At 34.9% G+C, this 12,848-nt stretch overlaps 2 pseudogenes; both read left to right on the top strand.

Annotated features, from left to right (window-relative positions):
• The first annotated feature begins 2,133 nt into the window (after positions 1-2,133).
• Positions 2,134-3,135, top strand: LOC120203396 (annotated as a pseudogene).
• Positions 3,136-7,168: 4,033 nt separating this feature from the next.
• LOC120203468 lies at positions 7,169-9,855 on the top strand (annotated as a pseudogene).
• Positions 9,856-12,848: the final 2,993 nt, after the last annotated feature.

The following is a 12,848-nucleotide window of genomic DNA, read 5'->3' as shown; positions in this document are numbered from 1 at the left end:
TCATCGTGTCCGAAGCGTAGACCGGTGATTAAGCAAACTCCTCCCGCCCAAAACACGTATACGCCGGTGGAAAATCAAACCATATCTCTTCATCACGACGTTGTATAGTCTCTGGTAGATCTCTAGTCATGGTTTGAAGAAACAGGTGTGTCAACATCGCATCTCCACCGGGATTTTGTACTTTCAGCCATGGCCCGAAGCATGTATCCTCAAACATTTTTCTTTGTGCATGTGAAAGCTTCGACGCAATTGTTTTGGCCAGGCTGACTTTATTTCTCAAGGTCAATTGAGCCGAATAAAAGTTCTACAAAAACAATAAACATACTAAATTAGATATACCAAAAACTACACTGTGAAGATATACCAAAACAATAATAAACATAAATAGTAGTAGTTTATTCTTCAAACTTAAATATGCAACACTGTGAATTTCGTATTTGTCTTTGTTTTTTGGTTGAAGTAATGCAATTCATTCAAGTTTCAATTTGCAGAAGAAGAATAGTTTCTGAAAATGAAAATCGCAACACGAAATGACTATCGCAACGAGAGAATCGCAACGCGAAACTAAAATCGCGTTGCGATTTGCATTTCGCGTTGCGATTCTTGGTTGATTTAATAAGCAATCTAAGTGAAATGGTTAATCTATTATTGAAATTACCAGTAAACCTATCATCAATTTCAATATGTAAACCTAATAATAATGCAAAAATTTCAAAAAGAAAATAATTAAAAAACTAACCCTCGTTGGTTGATTTGGTTGATTTTCCATTTCTGATTGTGAGGGTGGCTCTGAGAGATTTAGATAGACGGATTTCGCCGGAGATGGGGACGGATTTCGTCGGAGATGGGTGAGAGAGTGAGAGATGGAGATGGGACTGAGTTGTGATTTAGGTTTTAGGTTATGAGTTGCGATTACGGGATATACTGTGGACAGTTCAGTGTTCCAATATATTATATTCATGTTGGAATTTAAAAATAAAATACTTGGCCAGGATACTAATGACGCTTTGAAAATCGCATTGCGATTATGTATTATCGCGTTGCGAAAGTCAGTATCGCGTTGCGAAAGTAAGTATCTCGTTGCGATTTTTTATTATCGCATTGCGATAGTCAGTATCGCATTGCGATTTTCCCAATTCGCGTTGCGATTTACTTATTCGCATTGCGAATTTCCCAATTCGCGTTGCGATTTACTTATTCGCATTGCGAATAGGGAAAATCGCAACGATACTGTAGACCATCGCAATGCGATTTTCAACTATCGCATTGCGAAAATGCAACGCGAATTTGCGATAATGGAGATCGCGTTGCGAATTAGCGATCGCATTGCGATTTTGTTGGTCATTTTGGCAAATCCGGAAAAAGTTGGTTAAAATCGTATATTATATGGAATTTTTGGCCACTGAGGTTATTTTCTCTTTTCCTACGCTTGATTCTCTTTTTACCCTTAGTATCTATGATTATATTTGTACATCATGGATTTGATTATAATCTAATGTTTTACTAATCCCCAGCGAAAGAGTTGCAGTGTGTCGGCATTCTAAATGTCCTTGGAAAAACAACGAAGATGGCTAAACCACCCTTCACTCAAACCGATCAATCAAGCAAATGAAAGGGCATCGATTAGAAGGCAATATGTGTAGTAAAAGTTGCAACCCGTCCATAGAGAGTCGATGCACGAATTTGCATGCGCGCTTCGTTCCTCATTCATCCTAGGTATTTTTCTGCATTTGTCACTGTGGTTGTGATATCTGGTATTTTACTGTAGTTTTCAACTCTGATCATCTTCTGTATATTTTTCTTACCTAAAGCTATGGCACGGTCCCGAATTCTGATTATTAATATTTTATGGAAGTTATTTTCCATAAACAAATTCGCATGCTTATAGGCTCTACCGTAAGCGCCAAGGAACATGTTATGCTTGGTGAAAAGCGGTGAAGCATAATCCAAACGTAACCACCCCATGTTTCCAACATCTAACTGAAAAAAACCGCTCACTTCAAAACTTCCCTGTCCCATAACGTTAGCAACTGCCAACACTCCCTACATAAACGATACTTCAACCGTTTTTACACATTTTCCCTCTTTCAACTCTCCATTGTCTCTTGGTGTCTTCTTCTTTTTGTTCCGAAAATGAATGAAACTGTCGATTCTGATCCTGGGTTCCGGTTCCTTTCTTCTGTTACTCAACATGGTACCCCAGGCTTTCCCTCTTCAACAAGCAAAATGTGAATCGTGATCCGAAACCCCGGAAGAAACGGTCCAAATCGATAAAGATCGGTGTTGGTGGATTCCCGACCTGTTCTAGCACCGTTCCCAGGCCTAAATATACCAAAAAACCAGACCCTGATGCACCGAAGATTACACCTCCTTGTAGTGAATGTGGGAAGAAGTTTTGGTCATGGAAAGCACTTTTCGGACACATGCGATGCCACCCCGAGCGACAGTGGCGTGGAATCAACCCCCCTCCAAATCATTTACGACCTGTGAACCAACTAATAATATAGATACCTTGATGACAGAGGACGATCATGAAATTGCAGCATCCTTACTGATGCTGGCTAATGGTGCCCCCGTCAGTGAGAGCGAATGTGGTACAAGTTATCATCCCGGGGTTCAAGAAACCGAACCTTTTGCAGAACATTTGGGCGCACACTTTCGGTTTGAATGCCCGAGTTGCAAGAAGGTTTTCGGGTCACCCCAAGCAGGCCACAGGACAAGCCACAAGAACGCCATGGGGTGTTTCGCGATAACAAGAAGTAACGGGTACAACGTCGTGGCTCATAGTCGCGATGACAACGGCATGGCTAGAGAAAATGTTGAAGATTACAGTAAGCTGATGATGGTTTGGGGTCACAAATGCAGAACTTGCTTGAGGGTGTTCTCTAGTGGTCAGGCCTTGGACGGGCACATGAGGCGGTACCATTGGGAGAAAGGGAATGAGACATCACTGAACCAAGGGCTCAACCTTCTGGCAGCAAAGGAAGACTGCGGATTGGACCTGAATTTGCCTGCTCCTATTGAAATTGAACCATCTTCTTCATATTCTTCAAGCTTAGCTTTGGATTTAAGGTTAAGTCTCTGAAGAAATTCTTTTATCTTAAGCATCTTTAATAAAGTTGTATGTGACTTGTACTCTAGGACTAGAATTATTCTGTACACTGATACATATATATTCATTAGTTTGTGTTCACATAACCATGTATTTTGCCTGTGCTCAGCCTTTTCTCGATGAAATCTCCACCATATACACCCATATAATTTCTGGGGTTTCCATTTAACATAGAACCACAGCCCTTGGCATCATTGAACGTTCTTCTTCCTTTGGGAAATGTTGAATTTTTGTTGATACATTGCACAGTTTTTACTCGAGTGGAAGTCAATGATTCTTTGTCTGATTCCAGATTTGTAAATAATTCTTGAATCTAATGTTATAATCTTCAATATATCATTTTTTTTAATTCAAATTCTGCATGATCCACAGCCCAACATTGTTCGAAAATGAAAAACCATATATAAAATTACCCACTTGAATTTGAAGTGCAAAATCCGACAAGATGCCTGATGTCAGACATGAACAGCCAATGGGCGAGCTTCAAGAAGATGAAAATGGAGGAAACATGCATGAACAGATCCATCGATAATATGAATTCCAATACAGAATGATACTGTGATTTATCGAACTGATTTAATACAGCTTTTGAATGTTAAACTAATTATGATGATTAAGACATTTATAATTAATTGTTAAATTAAAATATGTTTTTGATTATTAATTATGTTTTTAATAATTAACATTTTATAATATATATTTCTCTCTCTCAAACTTATATTAATTTGATTTAATTAATTTAATCCATTAACTAAATGATATTAGATTTTGGAGTAAAAAACTAAACAAAAAAATTGATCTTCAAAGGATTTCGTTATTTAATGAAATGTTTTAAAATAAAAATTTTAATATTTAATAAATCCATTTTTAAATATATTTATATATTTAAAGATATATTTAGATATGTTAATATGAGTCGAATCAAATAATAATATACAAGTTAGAGTTTCAATTATAATTATTCAATAACAAGTAAAAAGTGAAAAATAAAAATAAAATTACTTTTTTGAAAAATGGCAATTGGATTTTTATTAATAATGGAAGGAATTAAAATTATAATAAAGAGATAAATTTGGAGACAATAGTCACCGTAATAAATCTAAAAATATAAAGAAAATTAAAACGAATGACAATCAATATCAAAACCCATTAACCTTTATACAAACTCCTTGTCTTTGTCGAATGAGACGTTTGACGAAGTGATAAAGGAGTGGAGAGCGAACCAAATAATCTGATAGGCTGATTCGCTACATAATTCTGACTACATAGACAAACAACCTTTTACCAAAATAAAGGATCTGATCTAAATAAAAAAATCAAATAAAAAAAGGCAACAACATTACAATACTACTTAAAACCACATTTTAAAAGAAAAATTAGATTATCACCTTAAAGAAAATTAATATAAGAGCTAATTTATGAGATTTTATAATTTTAATATAGTTAATTTTTTATTATTTATAAGTAATAAATAAATAATACAAAGAATAAAACAATAGGGATATAATTGTCTTTGTATTTAAATAAAATAGGTTCAGTGTCTTTTTCATTAAACCTTAGTAGAGGAGTATTTTTTAAACTACGGGAGTAAATAGATTTTTTTTTTATCAAAACTTGATTATGATGTGAATGTTTAATTAATTTATTAAAAAAGAATTAGGCTTAACATACTTAGGTGTTTAAGTTATATCTCAATTTGAATTTTGTTGTAAAGAATTTTTTTATTAAAATCAGACGTCTAATGTTTTCTCTGTTATATTTTCTGTGTACATATTACTATAAGTGACACGTATAATGTTTAGATTTAAAAAAAATTTAAATAATATTTTATTTAAAAAAATATAAAATAAAAACGTGTCACGTGTCACTTAGCGATTTTCTTAACGATATGCACCTAAAAGTGTAACAGAGAAAACATTGAACCCTTACTTTTAACGAAAAATTCTTTAGATACTAAAAGTCAATTTGAGGTATAATTTAGACACCTAAAAATACATTAAGCCAAAGAATTAATACAAATCATTAAAAAAGCCTAAATATATCTTTGCCCCCTTAACTATACTCTTTTTTACGGAATTATTCCCAAAGTATTTTTTGGGACGTTTAACCCCTTCGACTTTAAATCATTATTTCGTTTGCACCAAATTGTTAACACCGTTAAAAAAAATCTCAATGTCCAATTAGAACATGCAACGCTATTTTTGTCTGAATGAACAAAAATCTATTAAATAAAATAAAACTTATGGGGTACCAAAAATGCTCTTTCCCTATTCCCTCCCCTCACCTCCATGGTAACCCCCAACCTACCTCCATTTTTGCTTTCTCCATTTTTTGTAAGTAAAATAGGACGGATCCCTTGTTTGATCATTTGAGACAAACATCTATTTTATAAGTAAATAATAATGCAGCAAGTAGAGAAAACAAACGGGAAGAATGTCAGCTCCTTGAAATCCACCTCAACAGAGCTTTCCAATTTGGTTTTCCTAATTTTTCCCCCAAATTCCAAATTGATATATAGTGCTGAAGTTGGAGAACGTTTAAGAAAACTAAAAATGAATGCCGAAGGAGCACCGACAAAACGACGACGAGGATGGGTTTTGAGCAGAATTAAATGGTGGTGACGACGTAGTATATAGATGTTGGGATTAGCCAGAATCGACAAAAAATGACAACGGTGGCTTAAAATCCAACAAAACTTTAAATATTTTTCTACGACAAACGGTGACAACTAACGACGAAAGACCAAAGAGGTTTGATCGGAAGTCGAAGTCGGTTTTAACGACGATGACGTTGACGGTCACAGCCGACCTACTGATGACCATGGAAGAGGAAGGGGGAAGGAGGAAGGGGGGAAGGGAGAGAGGGGGAAGAGGGGTGGAGGTGCTGCTGCGCGGGGATTTTGTTTTTTTAATAAAAAATATTTTAATTTTTAAAAATTTTAAAATAAAGTTTCAAAATTAACAGGTCTAGACACATGTGACTTAACGGTCAAAGTTAACGGCCGTTATGGTCCAGACACTTAAAAGTGTTATGATGAAAACGTTAAACACACAATTTTAACGAAAATTTCTTTAAATACTAAAACGTTTTTCGATACAAGATTCATGTACTTATTGTTGTATTAAGTCAATATTAAATTATGGAAACTTTAAAAAATTTTATTATAAATTTATTTCTTTATAAATAAAAATTTAAAATTTATTCAACTCAATAAATGTTGAGATTTATAAAAAAAAAATAAATTACCAACCACCTTACACAATACGTATTCCTGAAAAATACCCGTAACTGTTACATTTTTGTCAATGCAATAAACAACATTGTCCATGTTAATTTTCATTTAATTTTTCGTTGATTATTGTCATCTTGCGTATGTAAATAATTTTCGTTGGAAGACTCACCTCACCAAAATCAAATTTACAACCTGAATTTATTTATATAATAAAATTTTGAAACTGACAAAAATATATATATATATATATATATATATAATATATATATATATATATATATATATATATATATATATATATATAGGCAGTAACCTTTAGTCGTCCAACTGACGTGACATCAACCCTAATTATTTTTTTCAAAAGAAGATTTTCATCATATTCCAATTGCATGAAAGATTACAAGTTGTTTAATACAATTAAATTCATCATAATAAAATCAATATGAATTGGTTCTCAACAAAATCCAATGAGCGAGTGAGTGAGCAACCTTGTTGGACTCTCAATTGACATATAGAACTTTAAAATCCTGATTGTTATCGATAATCGCATGAGTCTCGTCGAGCATCAATCCGATGATAGAGATATCTTCCCTTTGATTCGCAATCCGATTCACGACTGAGATAGCGTCGCAAACCTAAGCCCAAAAATGAATGCCATAGCTTCTGTTGATTCGGCTCATGTAGTTTGAGAGCCATCCCAACTATGATTCGTTTGCTTTTTCCTCCAATACATTCCATTTCATTTTCTTTCCCAGAGAGAAACTGAATTTCAGTTGAATTTCATTTGCATTTCATTATAATTTCTGCTCATATATAAAACTCGCATCCTCCATTCCCCTGCCTCTTCACTCTAGACTGTTTCAGCCTCTCTCAAAAAATTGTCATCATCTCCTCTCTTTCTTTCTTTTTTGCTTAAACAAGGTATTGCCTTTTATATGCTTCAAACTTTTTATTAATTGCTTTGATCTACGAGGCTATAACTTTGTTATATTTGCTTGTTTCGTATGGAATAACTACATGTAGTTATCTAATCGCGTGTCTGCTATGTTGTGTTCTTCCCGATGCATTATTCAGTGTCGAATAGCCGGCCTCTTTTGTGTTTTGTTTTTTAGATCGGCCTAAAATTCTGGCTTAATTGACCTGTTTTCCGTTGTATGAATCTGCTAGGTGTTATTGTTACAGTTTTATGCTCGCGGAATCTGAAATTTATTTTGATTTCCTCGTGCATCAAATTGATCTATTTTTGATTCATCTATATCTCCGTGAAGTACGGATTGATGTTTGCTTGAGAACTCCAGATTCTGTATTATTTGCTGTATACTCAGTAGTAGGTTAGGGTGTTATATCATATATGTATTTAGTTCTTTTGTTGTTTCGATTTTATGTTTTCTTTAATGATTAATATGATCAGAAATTGAGTTCTAGAATGGCTGGTCCGCATATTGTTTTTTAGGAGTTTACCTGCTCTGAAGTGTAAAACTCGTGAACTTGGAAATGATACAATTAACAATGCAACAAGTACTTTGGATGCTGGTTTTTGTTGTGGGTTGGTTTTAAGAATTATCAAGTCAGAGTTGAAAAAGATTAATAATAGTCGTATTCTTTTGATAATGGAAAAAGGGTTCCAAGAAATAAAAAAAATATTTTTACTGCAATCCCTTTTACTAATACAGGCTAGTAAGAGATGGCGGATGAGGATATTCAACCTCTTGTCTGTGACAATGGAACTGGAATGGTCAAGGTTAGCAAGCTATATTTCTGATGTTTATGCGTTTGTTTTATTTTCTTAACATGAATCCTAAAGACATTGCATTCCATTTTTTTTACCAAGAAAAACTTAAAAATGACAAAATTGACGGTGCTTCTATTTTCTTCCATGTACTAGTTTCATTTTGCCTTTTGATGCTATAGACATTTTGTTTGGATTGGCTTGTGTTTTATCAATGATTTGTTCTAACTACACAAATGCTGATGCTTGTGTTATTCTTGTATTTGCAGGCTGGATTTGCTGGTGATGATGCCCCTAGGGCAGTCTTCCCTAGTATCGTTGGTCGCCCACGACACACAGGTGTCATGGTTGGGATGGTCAAAAGGATGCTTATGTAGGTGACGAAGCCCAGTCAAAGAGAGGTATCCTTACTTTAAAATACCCTATCGAACATGGCATTGTCAGCAATTGGGATGACATGGAGAAGATTTGGCACCATACTTTCTACAATGAGCTTCGTGTTGCCCCTGAAGAGCATCCAGTACTCCTTACAGAAGCACCACTGAACCCTAAGGCTAACAGGGAGAAGATGACCCAGATTATGTTTGAAACATTCAATGTTCCTGCTATGTATGTTGCTATTCAGGCAGTTCTTTCGCTTTACGCCAGTGGTCGTACCACAGGTATCTATTTATGGTTCGGAAACTGATTTTGATTTTATCCTGGAGTTGGTGACTGAAATAACTTTAGCTTTACAGTCACTAGGCATTGCTCTATTTATTCTATTTTGTTATAAAATATAGGAAACTGGTAAATAGCATGGAGATTTTATTTTATTTGTATGCTAGATATTTATTTATTTGTTTCCTCTCATTTAGTGTCAACTCTATTCTCGTAAATTTCTGCAGGTATTGTCTTGGATTCTGGTGATGGTGTGAGCCACACAGTGCCGATTTACGAAGGCTACGCTCTCCCCCATGCTATTCTCCGTTTAGACCTTGCTGGACGTGATCTTACAGACTCCTTGATGAAGATCTTAACTGAGAGAGGGTACTCTTTTACAACAACTGCAGAGCGAGAAATTGTTCGTGATATGAAAGAAAAACTTGCTTACATTGCTCTTGATTATGAGCAAGAGTTGGAGACTGCCAAGAGCAGCTCTGCCATTGAAAAGAGTTATGAATTGCCGGATGGGCAAGTGATCACAATCGGAGCAGAGAGGTTCCGTTGCCCGGAAGTACTTTTCCAGCCCTCTCTGATTGGAATGGAAGCTGCCGGAATCCATGAAACCACTTACAACTCCATCATGAAGTGTGATGTTGACATCAGGAAGGATCTGTACGGAAACATTGTGCTTAGTGGTGGATCAACCATGTTCCCTGGAATTGCTGATAGGATGAGCAAGGAAATCACTGCCCTTGCCCCGAGCAGCATGAAGATCAAGGTGGTTGCACCTCCAGAGAGAAAATACAGTGTCTGGATAGGAGGATCCATCTTGGCATCTCTTAGCACCTTCCAGCAGGTAACTTTGTGTGCTTGCTTGGACTTTTAATTTTCCGAGCATGCTATCAACTTTCATTGCTTATTGTCTACTTTTTATGCCGCAGATGTGGATTTCCAAGGGCGAATATGATGAATCAGGCCCAGCTATCGTCCACAGGAAGTGCTTCTGAGTTGAACGTGGTATCTGAATGGTTCATTTTCAGACGTGTCTATGTGATTTCAGTTTGTTTTACTTAAGCTTTGGCTTTTTTGGATCAATGGAGGAAAGATGCTGGTATATATAGTTAAACGCTTTTGAGTGTGCTCTCTCTCACGTTAGATTTCATATTTTAGATACCAAATTTACTTTTGGCTTGCATTGTTTTAGGCCAAGATTTTTCTTCTTTGGGTGCATTTTGTCAGACCATCTTCCACCCTATAAAAATATATTCCTTTTGGATTGTTGGGAAGTTTATAACAAGAATCTCCTTATTTTAAGATGTAATTGAACAAAAAAGCAAAGTTAAATGATAATACATGGCAGCCAGACACTACCTCCCTACCATTGGAGCAAAACAGAGAAACAAAAGAACCCTATTTAAGCCCATCGCCCTCGAATATAATTTGAGCAATATACGTCTTCTAATTGAATTCCCCCCCCCCTCAAATAAACACTATCACATGCGAATTTGATTTGTTTCAACTGTACATTTTATACACAAATATACGGATATCAAACTACCATAGTACCTTTCAAAGGACTTATTTTTGTGATTAATTAGTAGTAATTAACCAATTAATCCCTTGGATTAGAGCACTAATAAATCGTGTGTGTACGTTTCACATCATTAATTTCCTCGTATGTTTGTAGAGGTTTGGGTGATGGAATATTCCACTTTTTATGACAATGGTTCGTGAACTCTTTTACTTAGTAGACGAGTCTATTTGTTTAGTGACTTTGGGCACAAAGTGTAAAAACCATTAATTTATAATTAAAAGAATGAGATAGAAAATGAAACAAAGGTGGGGTAGTGGAGAATGCAGTGCTTAAAGCAGTAGTCTCCATTACTTGTCAAAAACATTAACCACAGAATATATCATGGTGCTCACGGATGGACTGAGGGGACGGGTGGGGACAATTGTAAATTTTTATGCATTTTCTTCTGAAAATTTATTTTGTCCATGAAATTTTAATTCATCATCTTTTAAGTTTAAGTTCACCTCCTCTAGTATAAAATTTTATGTTTGTCCCTGATGACGCTCTATGGATGTTTTCGTAAAAAAGAGCTTTGCTTTCGCCCAATAATAAAAGGTTTTGTGTTTGATTCAAGACATATTTTTTACGCTTCAAGACATATATTTATTACTCGTCCTTTTTTGTTAAAATTGATGGTCATCTAAGCTTGACGTTAACATTCCGATTGAAATAAGGTAGTCGTTTGAGATTCTGTGATCAAATTTTATCATATTTCGATTAGTAGGTTAATATCCAACTGAAATTGCCATAAAATTTTTAACGGAAAATGACGAGTTTAGAACATATGAATAGTCAGGTAATCATTTTGTAACTTTTAGTAGTCATGGGACTCAACAAAGCAACACTTTATAGTCGAAGACCACTTTATAACTCTTAAAAGTCAAAAATTCAAAAAAAAAAAAAACGTCTGATAAACGAGGACCATTTGTATCCTTTATTTATGTTGAATCATGTTTTATAATGTTTTGATATAACAAATTAAGGAAAAATATTTTTGGACTTAATTAAATTTGTTCAAAGTTTTAAAAATAATTCAAAGTCTATTAAACTAGAATTTGAGCACAAATAGTTTTCTAGGTACGTAGTACCGATACTGTTCTTACAGTATCGATACTACATGAATAGTACTAATACTATTCATGTGGTACCTATACCAAAGGTAAGAGAAGTATCAATACTCTCTAGGAGTATCGATACTACCAGTTGTTTTCTAAATTGCTCAAATTTCAGAATGTAAAATAGGTACTGATACTCAAGGGGTACCAATACTACTTTACACAGTGGTATAGATACCATGAAGCATAGTATCGATACTGGTCAAGCACAACGGTCTTCAACGACTAGTTTATTTAAATATTACAAAGGTAGTATCAATACTCATTAAAGGAGTACCGATACTCCCTGTACTAGACAATTTTATTTTGCATAAAACTAATCCCCAATGGCTCCAAAACATGCCAAACGGCTAGAAACAACCACAAACTCATTCCAACATATAAAAACAAGTTGAGGACACTTGAAGAAGGTGGGACAACACCTATCCAAGAAATCAAACACAAGAGAAGAGCTTTTCATTCTTATTTTCCTTTCTCTTGTAAACATTAATGTTTAGATCTCATTGCAAATCTTTTAATTGTTTTCTTGTGAGCTTAATTTTTGTAAACACCTTCTTTTTAAGAGGTTTTTCTTTTATACATCTTTTAACCTTTTGTAAAGGGGATTGGTTCTAGCTTAGCCTTTGAAAAGCTAGGGAGTTGTAAAGGTTATCTCTTTGTACTGGAAACAGAAAGAACAAATTAGTGAATTTGTTAGAAAATCCTAAGTGGGGAGCTTAGGTAGTGGATGTAGACTTGGTTGAGAAGTCGAACCACTATAAATCCTTATGTAAATTGTTTCATCTTTATACTCCTTACTCCCTACACTCAAAAAGCCAATTCACCCCCTCTTGGCAATTATTCTGTTGTTCAATTGAGCTTCATCACTAATCATAACAATTGCTATTAGAGTTTGACTCATTAGAAGGTCTAACAACCTTGAGACAATCCTTGAAGAAGCTCTATCCATTTTCGACACAACTGAGAAGATGACTTCCACCTCCGGCTCGTTCCACATAGAAAACTCCCAACCGATCGATAAGCCTCCATACTTTAATGGAGCCAACTACCGTCATTAAAAGAAATTAATGAAGCTATCCATCCAATCCAATGATCTTGATGCATGGGAGATGATTGAGAACATTTACTCTTCTCCAAAGAAGAAGACGAAGGAGTTGAGTGCCCAAGAATGGATGAAAGCTCAACAAAATGCTAAGACCATGCACATGTTGTTTTGTGCATTTGGTCCCGATGTTTATGAAGGAGTTTCTTCTTGTTCAAATGCCAATGAGCTTTGTAATAAGCTCGAAGAGATCCATGGAAACAAGAAAGAAGAACCAACAAAGACAATGTTCTTAATGGCTCTTGAAGAGCCCAATGTATCTTCTAACTCTAATGAATCTGATTCATATTCTTTTGATGAGTTACAAGATGTATATGATGAATTATTTTTGGAGTTTGAA

Source organism: Hibiscus syriacus, unplaced genomic scaffold (assembly GCF_006381635.1).
Source record: "Hibiscus syriacus cultivar Baekdansim isolate YM2019G1 unplaced genomic scaffold, ASM638163v2 tig00009942_pilon, whole genome shotgun sequence".
Classification (NCBI taxonomy): domain Eukaryota; kingdom Viridiplantae; phylum Streptophyta; class Magnoliopsida; order Malvales; family Malvaceae; genus Hibiscus; species Hibiscus syriacus.
Note: the sequence above shows the minus strand (reverse complement) of the source record. Positions and strands in the feature narration are given on the sequence as shown.